The sequence below is a fragment of the Tachyglossus aculeatus genome, chromosome 1, assembly GCF_015852505.1.
Source record: "Tachyglossus aculeatus isolate mTacAcu1 chromosome 1, mTacAcu1.pri, whole genome shotgun sequence".
Classification (NCBI taxonomy): Eukaryota; Metazoa; Chordata; class Mammalia; order Monotremata; family Tachyglossidae; genus Tachyglossus; species Tachyglossus aculeatus.
This window is the reverse complement of record NC_052066.1, coordinates 63,530,522-63,546,657: the sequence shown is the minus strand read 5'-3', so window position 1 is coordinate 63,546,657 and position 16,136 is coordinate 63,530,522.

Genomic DNA, 16,136 nt, shown 5'->3' with positions numbered 1-16,136 from the left:
GGGAACTGAGGCCCAGAGAAGTTGTGACTTGTCCAAAGTCACACAGCTGACAAGTGGTGGAGCCGGGATTTGAACCCTGACCTCTGACTCCAAAGCCCGGGCTCTTTCCACTGAGCCATGCTGCTTCTATTTCATGCAATTCATTTCTAGCTGGAAGAAGGGAAATCATTTTCAACATTGAAGCGAAGCTTATTTCTCCCTTATTTTCTATTTTGTCCCTCAAGATCACTTAATTTGTGTATTCTGCTGTGTGATATGATCAGAATCATCGATGGTATTTATCGAGCGCTTTCTGTGTGCGACGCCCTGTGCCAAGTGCTTGGGAGAGTACGATATATCACAGAGTTGGTAGACACGATCCCTGTCCTGGACAAGTTTTGAGTCTAGAGTACAATCTACTGTAATCTTAAATTAGGATCCCTTAAATTCAGCGTGGCTCGGTGGAAAGAGCCCGGGCTTTGGAGTCAGAGGTCATGGGTTCGAATCCCAGCTCCGCCACTTGTTCGCTGTGTGACTTTGGACAAGTCACTTAACTTCTCTGGGCCTCAGTTCCCTCATCTGTAAAATGGAGATGAAGACTGTGAGTCCACGTGGGACAACCTGATCATCTTGTATTCCCCCCCAGCGCTTAGAACAGTGCTGCGCACATAGTAAGTGCTCAATAAATGCCATTATTATTATTATTATTATTATTATCACAATATGAGACTGTTATACGTTGAGACGATTTTAGTAAACAGTGACAGGGCAATGATAACATCACAATAAGGTTTACCCTCAGCTCTTTCCTTAACTGCTGTGAATGTCTCAATTTCAGGGGTTAATTTTGTAGCCTATGACCTTTTTGAATGCTACAAGAAATCTTCTTGAGGCCTATGGGCTACTGTCAACCGATTTGGCTTTGTGTGCATAAATCGATCAGTAGCGCTTGTGGCAGAGCTAGAAATGGAGATAGGTGGAGTTAGAAATGATATCTGCCCTTAAGGAGCTTACCATCTAGCAAGAGAGATGGACGATAAAATAAATTACAGGAAGGGGGAAGCAACGGAGTTTAAAGCACTATCATGGGCTAGAAGGGAACTGAGTATTCATTCAGTTCATTCAATCCTATTTATTGAGCGCTTACTGTGTGCAGAGCACTGTACTAAGTGCTTGGGAAGTACAAGTTGGCAACATATAGAGACAGTCCCTACCCAACAGTGGGCTCACAGTCTAGAAGGGGGAGACAGACAACAAAACAAAACATATTAACAAAGTAATATAAATAGAATAAATATGTACAAATAAAATAAATAAATAACTAGGGTAATAAATACGTACAAACGTATATACATATATACAGGTGCTGTGGGGAGGGGAAGGAGGTAAGGCGGGGGGGATGGGGAGGGGGAGGAGGGGAAGAGGAAGAAGAGGGTTCAGTCTGGGAAGGCCTCCTGGAGGAGGTGAGCTCTCAGTAGGGCTTTGAAGGGAGGAAGAGAGCTAGCTTGGCGGATGGGCAGAGGGAGGGCGTTCCGGGCCAGGGGAAGGACGTGGGCTGGGGGTCAACAGCGGGACAGGCGAGAACGAGGCCCAGTGATTAGATTAGCGACAGAGGAGCAGAGGGTGCAGGCTGGGCTGGAGAAGGAGAGAAGGGAGGTGAGGTAGGAGGGGGCGAGGGGATGGACAGCCTTGAAGCCCAGGGTGAGGAGTTTCTGCCCGATACGTAGGTTGATTGGTAGCCACTGGAGATTTTTGAGGAGAGGAGTAACATGCCCAGAGTGTTTCTGCACAAAGACGATCCGGGCAGCGACGTGAAATATGGATTGAAGTGGGGAGAGACAGGAGGATGGGAGATCAGAGAGCAGGCTGATGCAGTAATCCAGTCGGGATAGGATGAGAAATTGAACAAGCAGGGTAGCGGTTTGGATGGAGAGGAAAGGGTGGATCTTGGTGATGTTGCGGAGCTGAGACTGGCAGGTTTTGGTGACGGCTTGGATGTGAGGGGTGAACGAGAGAGCGGAGTCGAGGATGACACCAAGGTTGCGCGCTTGTGAGATGGGAAGGCTGGTAGTGCCGTCAACAGTGATGGGAAAGTCAGGGAGAGGGCAGGGTTTGGGAGGGAAGATAAGGAGTTCAGATAAGGAGTATTCATTCATTCAATCGTATTTATTGAGTGCTTACTGTGTGCAGAGCACTGTGCTAAGCGCTTGGGAAGTACAAGTTGCAACATACAGAGACGGTCCCTACCCAACAGTGCGCTCACAGTCTAGAAGAGTATGCAGGTACATAGTTGACAGGGAGGGCCTGGAGTGGCAGTAGTTGGGGAAATGGGGTAGGGTGATGAGAAATTATTCAGGGAAGGCCTCCTGGAAGAGATGTGATTTGTACAGGAACACTCTGGACATGTCACTCCCCTCCTCAAAAATCTCCAGTGCTTGCCCGTCAACCTACGAATCAAGCAAAGACTCCTCGCTCTCAGCTTCAAGGCTGTCCATCCCCTCGCCCCCTCCTACCTCACCTCCCTTCTGTCCTTCTCCAGCCCAGCCCGCACCATCCTCTCCCCTGCCGCCGCTAACCTCCTCACTGTGCCTCATTCTCACCTGTCCTGCCGTCGACCCCCGGCCCACGTCCTCCCCCCTGGCCTGGAATGCCCTCCCTCCGCACATCCGCCAAGCTGGCTCTCTTCCTCCCTTCTAAGCCCTACTGAGAGCTCACCTCCTCCAGGAGGCCTTCCCAGACTGAGCCCCCTTTTTCCTCTCCTCCTCCTCATCCCCCCCACCCTACCTCCTTCCCCTCCCCACAGTGCTTGTATATATTTGTACATATTTATTACTCTATTTATTTCACTTGTACATATTTACTACTCTATTTTATTTACGAGGTGCATATAGCTATAATTCTATTTATTCTGATGGTTTTGACACCTGTCCACATGTTTTGTTTTGTTGTCTGTCTCCCCCTTCTAGACGGTGAGCCCGTTGTTAGGTAGGGACCGTCTCTATCTGTTGCCGACTTGTACTTCCCAAGTGCTTAGTACAGTGCTCTGCACACAGTAAGTGCTCAATAAATACGACTGAATGAATGAGTGAAAGGAGGATTCTGAAGATGAGATGAGTAGTGGCCTGCTGGATATGAAGGGGGAGAGAGTTCCAGGTGGGAGGGAGGGTGTCATCGGTGAAGGAGACGAGAACAAGGCACTGTAAGTAGTTTGGCTTGAGAGGAGTAAAGCGGAAAGCTCGTTGTCATGGGTAGGAGCTCTCTGTGGGCAGGGAATGTGTCTGCTGATATATTGTACTCTCCCAAGAGTTTAGTACTTTGTAAATAGGATTGAATGAATGGATGAACGAATAATAATAATAATAATAATAATGGCATTTATTAAGCGCTTACTATGTGCAGAGCACTGTTCTAAGCGCTGGGGAATTTGCAAGGTGATCAGGTTGTCCCACGTGGGGCTCACAGTCTTCATCCCCATTTTACAGATGAGGGAACTGAGGCCCAGAGAAGTGAAGTGACTTGCCCAAAGTCACACAGCTGACAAGTGGTGGAGCCGGGATTTGAACCCATGACCTCTGACTCCAAAGCCCGTGCTTTTTCCACTGAGCCATGCTGCTTCTCCCACTGAGAAGCATGATGACGATGATGATGATATTTGTTAAGCGCTTACTATGTGCCAAGCACTGTTCTAAGTGCTGGGGTAATAATAATAGTAATAATAATGGCACTTAAGTGCTTACTATATGCAAAGCACTATTCTAAGTGCTGGGTTAGATACGAGGTAATCAGGGTATCCCATGTAGGGCTCTCAGACTTCATCCCCAATTTCCAGATGAGGGAACTGAGGCCCAGAGAAGTGAAGTGACCTGCCCAAGGTCGCAAAGCAGACAAGTAGTGGAGACAGGATTAGAACCCATGACCTTTTGACTCTCATGCCATTACTCTATCCTCTACGCCATGCTGGGTAATCATGTTGTCCCATGTGGGGCTTACGGTCTTAATCCCCATTTTACAGATAAGGTAACTGAGGCCCAGAGAAATGAAGTGACTTGCCCAAAGTCACCCAGCTGATAAGTGGCGGAGCCGGAATTAGAACCCCTGACCTCTGAGTCCCAAGCCCGGGCTCTTTCCACTAAGCCATGATGCTTCTCAGCGTGAGGGGGTAGAGAGAGTTGACCTTGAAGCCGAAGGTCAGCAGTTTCTCAACCATGTATTGCTTAGCCGGTGCTTAGTACAGTACCTGGCACGTGGTAAGCACTTAATAAATTATGTTACTTATGGGATTCATTGAGCACTTAGTGTGTGCAGACCACTGGACAAAGTGCTTGGGCGAATATAAACAACAGAATTGATAGACACATTCCCTGCCAACAAGGAGAGAAGCAGCGTGGCTCAATGGAAAGAGCCCGGGCTTTGGAGTCAGAGGTCATGGGTTCAAATCTCAGCTCCGCCAATTGTCAGCTGTGTGACTTTGGGCAAGTCACTTCGCTTCTCTGGGCCTCAGTTCCCTCATCTGTAAAATGGGGATTATGACTGTGAGCCCCTGCCGTGGGACAACCTGATCACCTTGTAAATTTCCCAGTACTTAGAACAGTGCTTTGCACATAGTAAGTGCTTAATAAATGCTATCATTATTGTTATTATTATTATTATCATTAACGAGCTTACAGTCTAGAGGGGGAGACTGACACTAATATAAATAAATGAATTACTTATGGATTCATTCATTCAATCATATTTATTGAGCGCTTACTGTGTGCAGAGCACTGTACTAAGCGCTTGGGAAGTACAAGTCAGCAACATATAGAGATGGTCACTACCCAACAACGGGCTCACAATCAATCAATCAACCAATCGTATTTATTGAGCGCTTACTGTGTGCGGAGCACTGTACTAAGCGCTTGGGAAGTACAAGTTGGCAACATGTAGAGACAGTCCCTACCCCACAACGGGCTCGCGGTCTAGAAGGGGGAGACAGACAACAAAACAAAAGCGTGTGGACAGGGGTCAAGTCATCAGAATAAATAGAAGTAAAGCTAGATGCACAACGTTAACAAAATAAATAGGATAGTAAATATGTACAGGTAAAATAAATAGAGTAATAAATATAAGTGCTGTGGGGCTGAGGATGGGTTACCAAGTGGCCAGAGAGTACAAAGCCAAGTCGCAGACAACGCAGAAGGGAGAGGGAATCAGGGGAGAAGAAGGTTTAACTGGGGACGGCCTCTTAAAGGAGATCAATCAATCAATCAATCATCTTTATTGAGCGCTTACTGTGTGCAGAGCACTGTACTAAGCGCTTGGGAAGGACAAGTCGACAACATATAGAGACGGTCCCTACCCAACGACGGGCTCACGGTCTAGAAGGGGGAGACAGACAACAAAACAAAGTGTGTGGACAGGTGTCAAGTCATCAGAATAAATAGAAGTAAAGCTAGATGCACATCGTTAACAAAATAAATAGAATAGAATAGAATAGCGCTTCCCAAACCTCTGTTGACCTCTGAGGGTTAAATCCCTAGACTGTAAGCTCGTTAAATATGAAAGCATCCTTGTACTGTTTTGAAATTGGCCTCCCCTCAGGATCAAGGCATACCTGCTTTGCTCCCTTTAGATTGTAAGCTTGTGTGGGCAGGGAATATGCCTTCTAACTCTTTTGTCTATTGGACTTTCCCAAGTGCTTAGTACAATGCTCTGCAGATAGTAAGCACTCAACAAATACCATCGGTTGAATGAATGAATGATTGGTCAGCTCTCTGGAAGATACTTTAATAAGTATTATTCTATTTATTTATTTATTTATTTTACTTGTACATATCTATTCTATTTATTTTATTTTCTTAGTATGTTTGGTTTTGTTCTCTGTCTCCCCCTTTTAGACTGTGAGCCCACTGTTGGGTAGGGACTGTCTCTATATGTTGCCAACTTGTACTTCCCAGGCGCTTAGTACAGTGCTCTGCACACAGTAAGCGCTCAATAAATACGATTGATTGATTGATTGATTGATTAAATATGTACAAGTAAAATAAATAGAGTAATAAATATAAGTGCTGTGGGGCTGAGGATGGGTTACCAAGTGGCCAGAGAGTACAAAGCCAAGTCGCAGACAATGCAGAAGGGAGAGGGAATCAGGGGAGAAGAAGGTTTAACTGGGGACAGCCTCTTAAAGGAGATCAATCAATCAATCAATCGTATTTATTGAGCGCTTATTGTGTGCAGAGCACTGTACTAAGCGCTTGGGAAGTACAAGTTGGCAACATAATGCCACCTTAATAGTGCTCCGAAGTTGGGAAGAAAGTCTTTCTTGATTAATCCTTCGCTCAGGCAATGGTACCCCTCTCAGGGTCACACCTGGAGAGTTTCCAGTCCTCTATCAGTCTTGGCTACGGGAGGGAGAGTCAAGCAGAGGCCTGTCCATTCCATTCCCAGCTTGGCCAGTGGCTAGTGAGTGGAAGGCAACTGGCTACAAGTCAAGACTCCCCTGTGCTGGGAAGCAGTGACACGGGAGAGAGTCGAGGGCGGAGACTCAAGTTGACTGCGCTGAAGGCGGCGATGGTAAACCCCTTCCGTATTTTGACCAAGAAAGCTCTATGGATACACTACCAGAACGATTGCAGATGGAGAGCGGGACTTTCTGGAATAAGAAGAATAATAATGACGGCATTTATTAAGCGCTTACTTTGTGCAAAGCGCTGGGGAGGTTACAAGGTGATCAGGTTGTCCCACGGAGAGCTCAAAGTCTTAATCCCCATTTTACAGAAGACGTAACTGAGGCACAGAGAAGTGAAGTGACTTGCCCAAAGTCACACAGCCCCACGTGGGGCTGACGTACCCTTACACTCTGCTGTTTTCTCTCTCTCTGTAATTTATTTAAACATCTACCACTCCCTGTTGGGTAGGGCCCGTCTCTATATGTTGCCAACGTGTACTTCCCAAGCGCTTAGTCTGGTGCTCTGCACACAGTAAGCGCTCAATAAATACGATTGAATGAATTAGGATGCAAGGTCTTGAGGGAGGATCTGCCAACTCCATAGTATTGTATTCTCCCAAATAGCTTAGTCCAGTGCTCTGCACACAGTAAACACCCAATAAATATGATTGATTGGTTGATCGGTACTATAATTTATTAAGCACTTACTTACGGGGTCGCATCTGGAGAGTTTCCAGTCCTCTACCAGCGTCGACTACGGGATGGAGAGTCAAGCGGAGGCCTGTCCGTTCCTTTCCTAGCTTGGCCAGTGGCTAGCGAGTGGCAGGCAATCGGCCACAAGTCAAAACTCACCCAACGGTGGGCAGCAGCAGCGTGGGAGAAAGTTGGAAGTTGAGACTCGAGTTTACTGAGCGGAAAGTGGCAGTGATAAACCGCTTCCAGATTTTGACCAAGAAAGCTCTGTGGATCCACTACCAGAACCATTGCCGACGGAAAGCGGGGCGTTCTGGGAGAAATTCATTCATTCATTCATTCATTCAATCGTATTTATTGAGCGCTTACTGTGTGCGGAGCACTGTACGAAGCGCTTGGGAAGTCCAAGTTGGCAACATATAGAGACGGTCCCTACCCAACAACGAGCTCACGGTCTAGAGGGGGAGACAGACGTTAATACAAATAGATAAAACGATCAATTACAGACATATACAGATAGATACATATGTGCTTTGGGGAGTCATTCATTCAATCGTATTTACTGAGCGCTTACTGTGTGCGGAGCACTGTACTAAGCGCTTGGGCAGTCCAAGTTGGCAACATATAGAGACGGTCCCTACCCAACAACGAGCTCACGGTCTAGAGGGGGAGACAGACGTTAATACAAATAGATAAAACAATCAATTACAGACATATACAGATAGATACATATGTGCTTTGGGGAGTCATTCATTCAATCGTATTTACTGAGCGCTTACTGTGTGCGGAGCACTGGACTAAGCACTTGGGAAGTACAAGTTGACAACATATAGAGACGGTCCCTACCCAACAACGAGCTCACTGTCTAGAGGGGGAGACAGACGTTAATACAAATAGATAAAACAATCAATTGCAGACATATACAGATAGATACATATGTGCTTTGGGGAGTCATTCATTCAATAGTATTTATTGAGCGCTTACTGTGTGCGGAGCACTGTACTAAGCGCTTGGGAAGTCCAAGTTGGAAACATATAGAGACGGTCCCTACCCAACAACAAGCTCAGGGTCTAGAGGGGGAGACAGACATTAATACAAATAGATAAAACAATCAATTACAGACATATACAGCTAGATACATATGTGCTTTGAGGAGTCATTCATTCAATCGTATTTACTGAGCGCTTACTGTGTGCGGAGCACTGTACTAAGCACTTGGGAAGTCCAAGTTGGCAACATATAGAGATGGTCCCTACCCAACAACGAGCTCACGCTCTAGAGGGGGAGACAGACGTTAATACAAATAGATAAAACAATCAATTGCAGACATATACAGATAGATACATATGTGCTTCGGGGAGTCATTCATTCAATCGTATTTATTGAGCACTTACTGTGTGCGGAGCACTGTACTAAGCGCTTGGGAAGTCCAAGTTGGAAACATATAGAGACGGTCCCTACCCAACAACGAGCTCAGGGTCTAGGGGGGAGACAGACATTAATACAAATAGATAAAACAATCAATTACAGACATATACAGCTAGATACATATGTGCTGTGGGGAGTCATTCATTCAGTCGTATTTATTGAGTGCTTACTGTGTGCGGAGCACTGTATTAAGCGCTTGGGAAGTCCAAGTTGGCAACATATAGAGATGGTCCCTACCCAACAACGAGCTCACTGTCTAGAGGGGGAGACAGACATTAATACAAATAGATAAAACAATCAATTACAGACATATGCAGACAGATACATATGTGCTTTGGGGAGTCATTCATTCAATCGTATTTATTGAGCGCTTACTGTGTGCGGAGCACTGGACTAAGCACTTGGGAAGTCCAAGTTGGCAACATATAGAGACGGTCCCTACCCAACAACGAGCTCACGGTCTAGAGGGGGAGACAGACATTAATACAAATAGGTAAAACAATCAATTACAGACATATACAGATAGATACATATGTGCTTTGGGGAGTCATTCATTCAATCGTATTTACTGAGCGCTTACTGCGTGTGGAGCACTGTACTAAGCACTTGGGAAGCACAAGTTGGAAACATATAGAGACGGTCCCTATCCAACAATGAGCTCACGGTCTAGAGGGGGAGACAGACATTAATACAAATAGATAAAGCAATCAATTACAGATATCTACAGATAGATACATATGTGCTGTGGGGAGTCATTCATTCAAGCGTATTCATTGATTCATTGATTCACACAACATTACTGTGTGCAGAGCACTGTACTAAGCACTTGGTGTGTCTGTAGCATCCACTCGACGGCATAAGACAAGACAAGATGTGCCCCGTACTGTACTAAGCTAGGATGTACATGGATGAGAAAGTCCTGACCATTGTCTTCATTCATTCATTTATTTTACTTGTACATGTCTATTCTATTTATTTTATTTTGTTAGTATGTTTGGTTTTGTTCTCTGTCTCCCCCTATTAGACTGTGAGCCCACTGTTGGGTAGGGACTGTCTCTATATGTTGCCAACTTGGACTTCCCAAGCGCTTAGTACAGTGCTCTGCACACAGTAAGCACTCAATAAATACGATTGATTGATTGATTGATTGATTGATTGATTCAACTGTGCCTCAGTTCCCTCATCTGTAAAATGGGGTTAAGACTGTGAGCCCCCCATGGGACAATCTGATCACCTTGTAACCTCCCCAGCGCTTAGAACAGTGCTTTGCATATAGTAAGCGCTTAACAAATGCCATTATTATTATTATTATTATTATTATTATTTTATTATCATTATTACAACTCGGCAATTCCAGGAACTTAGCTCTCTTAACCCCCTCTGAGCAATCAGTTCCATTGACTGATCGATGCTCTTTGAGGTTGTACTTCTCTCGGTCTTTTAAGATGTTTGAGCTCATTATGGGCAAGAAGATGCCTGTCGGTTGTTATATCGTACTCTCCCAAGCGCTTAGTACAGTGCTTTGCCCACAGTCAGCACCCAATAAATACAAATGAAGCAGCGTGGCTCAGTGGAAAGAGCCCGGGCTTTGGAGTCAGAGGTCGTGGGTTCAAATCCCAGCTCTGCCAACTGTCAGCTGTGTGACTTTGGGCAAGGCACTTCACTTCTCTGGGCCTCAGTTCCCTCATCTGTAGAATGGGGATGAAGACTGTGAGCCCCCCGTGGGACAACCTGATCACCTTGTAACCCCCTAGCGCTTAGAACAGTGCTTTGCACATAGTAAGCGCTTAATAAATGCTATCATTATTATTAAATGAATGAATGTTTATTTTGCCTTCCCTATTTTTGCATTTTCCTTTCGATTCACCACAAAGACGCTGCTTGACTTTTCTGAGGTCATCCACCTTGGTTGTAATAATAATAATAATAATAATAATAATAATAATGGTATTTACTAAGCACTTACTATGTGCAAAACACTGTTCTAAGCTCTGGGGAGGTTACAAGGTGATCAGGTTGTCCCACAGGGGGCTCACAGTCTTAATCCCCATTTTACAGATGAGGGGACTGAGGGAGCAGCGTGGCCCAGTGGAAAGAGCCCACGCTTTGGAGTCAGAGGTCACAGGTTCAAATCCCGGCTCTGCCAACTGTCAGCTGTGTGACTTTGGGCAAGTCGCTTCACTTCTCTGGGCCTCAGTTACCTCATCTGGAAAATGGGGATGAAGATTGTGAGTCCCCTGTGGGACAACCTGATGATCTTGTATCCCCCCCCAGCGCTTAGAACAGTGCTTTGCACATAGTAAGCGCTTGATAAATGCCATCACTATTATTATTATTAAGGGCTTAACAAATACCATAGATAAAAGAAGAGGAGGAGGGAGGTGAGCATCTGCTAGCCCCGCTCCCCCTCTCCCTCCCTCTTTCCAATTCTTTTTCTTTGTCTCTCTCTCCCCTTCCTTTTCTCTCCCTCTCCCAACATGGCCTAGTGAAGCAGCGTGGCTCAGTGGAAAGAGCCCGGGCTTTGGAGTCAGAGGTCATGGGTTCAAATCCACACTCTGCCAATTGTCAGCTGTGTGACTCCGGGCAAGTCACTTCGCTTCTCTGGGCCTTAGTTACCTCATCCGTAAAATGGGGATTAAGACTGTGAACACCACGTTGGACAACCTGATTACCTTGAATCTCCCCCAGCGCTTAGAACAGTGCTTTGCACATAGTAAGCGCTTGATAAATGCCATCACTAGTATTATTATTATTAAGGGCTTAACAAATACTATAGATAAAAGAAGAGGAGGAGGAGGAGGAGGGAGGTGAGCATCTGCTAGCCCCACTCCCCCTCTCCCTCCCTCTTTCCACTTCTTTTTCTTTGTCTCTCTCTCCCCTTCCTTTTCTCTCCCTCTTCCAGCCTGGCCTAGTGAAGCAGCGTGGCTCAGTGGAAAGAGCCCGGGCTTTGGAGTCAGAGGTCATGGGTTCAAATCCCCGCTCTGCCAATTGTCAGCTGGGTGACTCTGGGCAAGTCACTTCACTTCTCTGGGCCTTAGTTACCTCATCCGTAAAATGGGGATTAAGACTGTGAAAGTGGGACAACCTGATTGCCTTGAATCTCCCCCAGCGCTTAGAACAGTGCTTTGCACATAGTAAGCGCTTGATAAATGCCATCACTATTATTATTATTATTATTAAGGGCTTAACAAATACTATAGATAAAAGAAGAGGAGGAGGAGGAGGGAGGTGAGCATCTGCTAGCCCCACTCTCCCGCTCCCTCCCTCTTTCCACTTCTTTTTCTGTCTCTCTCCCAGCATGGCCTAGTGAAGCAGTGTGGCTCAGTGGAAAGAGCCCGGGCTTTGGAGTCAGAGGTCATGGGTTCAAATCCCGGCTCTGCCAATTGTCAGCTGTGTGACTCTGGGCAGTCTTCTAGACTGTAAGCCCACTGTTGGGTAGGAAATGTCTCTATATGTTGCCAAATTGTACTTCCCAAGCGCTTAGTACAGTGCTCTGCACACAGTAAGCGCTCAATAAATACCTCCCTCAGCCCCACAGCACTTTTGTCCATAACTCTAATTTATTTATATTAACGACTGTCTCCCGCACTAAGCCGTAAGCTCACTGTAGAAGCAGCGTGGCTCAGTGGAAAGAGCACGGGCTTTGGAGTCAGAGGTCATGGGTTCGAATCCCGACTCCGCCACATGTCTGCTGGGTGATCTTGGGCAAGTCACTTAACTTCTCTGGGCCTCAGTTACCTCATCTGTAAAATGGGGATGAAGACCGTGAGCCCCACGTGGGACAACCTGATCACCCTGTATCCTCCCCAGTGCTTAGAACAGTGCTTTGCACATAGTAAGCACTTAACAAATGCCAATTATTATTATTATTATTATTGTAGGCAGGGAATGTGTATACCAACTCTTTGTATTGTACTTTCCCAAGCACTTAGTACAATGCTCTGTATTCATTCATTCAATCGCATTTATTGTGCGCTTACTGTGTGCAGAGCACTGTACTAAGCGCTTGGGAAGTACAAGTAAGTGCTCAATAAATATGATTGAATGAGTGAGTCTTGTTATCCCACTGCTTCCCGACTGTGGGGTGACTTAAAGAAGATTCATTCATTCAATCATTCGATCGTATTTATTGAGCACTTACTGTGCAGAGCACTGTACTAAGCGCTTGGGAAGTACAATTCAGCAACAGAGACAATCCCTACCCAACAACGGGAGAAGCAGCGTGGCTCAGTGGAAAGAGCCCGGGCTTTGGAGTCCGAGGTCATGGGTTCATATCCCAACTCTGCCACTTTTCAGCTGTGTGACTTTGGGCAAGTCACTTCACTTCTCTGGGCCTCAGTTCCCTCATCTGTAAAATGGGGATTAAGACTGTGAGCCCCCCCCGCCCCCCGTGGGACAACCTGATCACCTCGTCACCTCCCCAGCGCTTAGAACAGTGCTTTATACATAGTAAGCGCTTAATAAATGCCATTATTATTATTATTAACGGGCTCGCAGTCTAGAAGGGGGGACACAGACGAGGAATCAAAACAAGTAGACAGGCATCAATAGCATCAAAATAAATAGAATTATAGATATATGCACATCATTAATAAAATGAATAGAATAAATACGATTGAATGAATGAATGAAGTCACTTCACTCCTCTGGGCCTCAGTTACCTCATCCGTAAAATGGGGATTAAGACTGTGAGCCCCACGTGGGACAACCTGATTACCTTGATTCTCCCCCAGCGCTTAGAACAGTGCTTGGCACATAGTAAGCGCTTGATAAATGCTATCATTATTATTATTATTATTATTATTGTTAGTGGATAAAGCACAGGCCTAGGAGCCAGAATGACCATGGTTCTTATCGCAGGCCCACCACATGTCTGCTGCGTGACCTTGGGCAAGTCACTTCATGGCCTAGTGGCTACAGCACAGGCCTGAGAGTCAGAAGGTCATGAGTTCTAATCCCGGCTCTGCCACTTGTCTGCTGCGTGACCTCGGGCCAATCACTTCATTCATTCATTCATTCAGTCATATTGATTGAGCAGAGCACTGTACTAAGCCCTTGGGAAGTCCAAGTTGGCAACATATAGAGACGGTCCCTACCCAACAGTGGGCTCACAATCAATCAATCAATCAATCAATTGTATTTATTAAGTGCTTACTGTGTGCAGAGCACTGTACTAAGCACTTGGGAAGTCCAAGTTGGCAACATATAGAGACAGTCCCTACCCAACAGTGGGCTCACAGTCTAGAAGGGGGAGACAGACAACAAAACAAAACATATTAATAAAATAAGTAGAATAAATATGTGCCAATAAAATAAATAAATAAATAGAGTAATAAATATGTACAAACATATATACATATATACAGACTAATGCGGGACAGGGACTGTGTCCACCCTAATTCTAGACCTCTTCTAGACTGTGAGCCCACTGTTGGGTAGGGACTGTCTCTATATGTTACCAAATGAATAAATATGTACAAATAAAATAAAAAAATAGAGTAATAAATACGTATAAACATATATGCAGGTGCTGTGGGAAGGGGAAGGAGGTAAGGCGGGGGGGGATGGGGAGGGGAGGAGGGGGAGAGGAAGGAGGGGGCTCAGTGTGGGAAGGCCTCCTGGAGGAGGTGAGCTCTCAGTAGGGCTTTGAAGGGAGGAAGAGAGCTAGCTTGGCAGAGGTGCGGAGGGAGGCGGATGTGCTTCACTTCTCTGTGCCTCAGTGACCTCATCTGCAAAATGGGGATTAAGACTGCGACCCCAGGAGGGTACAGGGACTGTATCCAACCCCATTCGCTTGGATTCCCCTCCAGCGCTGAGCCCAGTGCCTGTCACACAGCGAGCGCTCAACAAATACCACAATTATTGTGATTATCACTTCACTTCCCCGGGCCTCAGTTTTCCTCATCTGCAAAATGGGCATTAAGACGATGAGCCCCCCTGAGGGGATGTGGGCTGGGTCCGATCCGAGAGAAGCTGCGTGGCTCCTTGGAAAGAGCCCGGGCTTGGGAGTCGGAGGTCGTGGGTTCTGATCCTGGCTCCTCCACTTGTCAGCTGTGTGAGCTTGGGCAAGTCACCTAACTTCTCTGGGCCTCAGTTACCTCACCTGTAAAATGGGGATGAAGACTCTAAGCCCCACATGGGACAACCTGATCACCTTGGATCCATCCCAGCGCTTAGAACAGTGCTTGGCACATAGTAAGCACTTAACAAATACCATCATTATTATTACCTTGTATCTCCCCCAGCGCTTAGAAGAATGCTCAGCACATAGCAAGTGCTTAACGGAGAAGCACCTTAACAGAGAAGCAGCGTAGCTCGGTGGAAAGAGCCCGGGCTTGGGAGTCAGAGGTCATGGGTTCTAATCCTGGCTCCCCCACATGTCTGCTGTGTGATTTTGGGCAAGTCACTTCACTGCTCTGAGCCTCAGTTCCCTCATCTGTAAAATGGGGATGAAGACTGGGAGCCCTCCGTGGGACAGCCTGATCACCTTGTAGTCCCCCCAGTGCTTAGAACAGTGCTTGGCACATAGTAAGTGCTTAACAAATGCTATTATTATTATTATTATTTATTATTATTATTATTATTATTATTATCATCAAGTACCAGAGAAGCAGCATGGCCTATTGGCAACAGCTTGGGCTTGGGAGTCAGAGGTCGTGGGTTCTAGTCCCCCCTCTGCCACTGATCAGCTGGGTGATTTGGGGCAAGTCGCTTCACTTCTCTGGGCCTCAGTTCCCTCATCTGGAAAATGGGGATTGAGACTGTGAGCCCCCCGTGGGACAACCTGATCACCTTGTATCCCACCCCAGGGTATAGACCAGTGTTTTCACGAATACCCAATTATTACCATGATGATTATCATTTATTTAAGCAGCGTGGCTCAATGGAAAGAGCCCGGGCTTTGGAGTCAGAGGTCATGGGTTCAAACCCCGGCTCCGCCAATTGTCAGCTGTGTGACTTTGGGCAAGTCACTTCACTTCTCTGGGCCTCAGTGACCTCATCTGGAAAATGGGGATTAAGAATGAGAGCCCCCCACGGGACAACCTGATCACCCTGTAGCCTCCCCAGCGCTTAGAACAGTGCTTTGCATATAGTAAGTTCTTAATAAATGCCATTGTTATTATTATTATTCTCTGTGCCTCAGTTCCCTCATCTGTAACATGGGGATGAAGACTGTGAGCCCCCCGTAGGACAACCTGATCTCCTTGTTACCTTCCCAGCGCTTAGGTCAGCACTTTGCACATAGTAAGTGCTTAATAAATGCTATTATTATTATTGTTATTATTCTCTGTGCCTCAGTTACCTCATCTGTAAAAAAAAAATGGGGATGAAGACTGTGAGCCCCCGTGGGACAACCTGATCACCTCGTAACCGCCCCAATGCTTAGAACAGTGCTTTGCACATAATAAGCGCTTATCAAATGCAATTATTATTATTATTATTATTATTATTATTATTATTATTATTATTATTTTCTGTGCCTCAGTTCCCTCATCTGTAAAAAAAAAATGGAGGTGAAGACTGTGAGCCCCACGTGGGACAACCTGATCACCTTGTAACCTGCCCAGCGCTAAGAACAGTGCTTGGCACATAGTAAGTGCTTAAGAAA